A 213-nucleotide genomic window follows, 5' to 3' on the forward strand; every position below is an offset into this window, starting at 1 on the left:
TTAAATACCAGATGAAAAAAAATCGGATATATAAAAATATACGTTAAAAAAGTAGATAAACAAAACAAAACAAAACAAAAAGGAAAATAAGAAAATGATATATAAAATGGAGTGACTCAGTTAAATATAGGTAAAGGTATATATATGTCACAAAGCGGACTAAAATAGGTGGTAAACTGATTATGATATCGCAAACAACAAGCTGACACAGAC

The 213-nt window shown here is 26.8% G+C and overlaps 1 protein-coding gene across 1 annotated transcript in view; it reads right to left on the reverse strand.

Annotated features, from left to right (window-relative positions):
• The window catches only part of LOC119589011 (delta-sarcoglycan-like), a gene marked incomplete at its 5' end in the record, with an annotated part of 9,922 nt that overhangs the window by 2,696 nt on the left and 7,013 nt on the right, over positions 1-213 (reverse strand).

This window comes from Penaeus monodon, chromosome 24, assembly GCF_015228065.2.
Source record: "Penaeus monodon isolate SGIC_2016 chromosome 24, NSTDA_Pmon_1, whole genome shotgun sequence".
Classification (NCBI taxonomy): Eukaryota; Metazoa; Arthropoda; class Malacostraca; order Decapoda; family Penaeidae; genus Penaeus; species Penaeus monodon.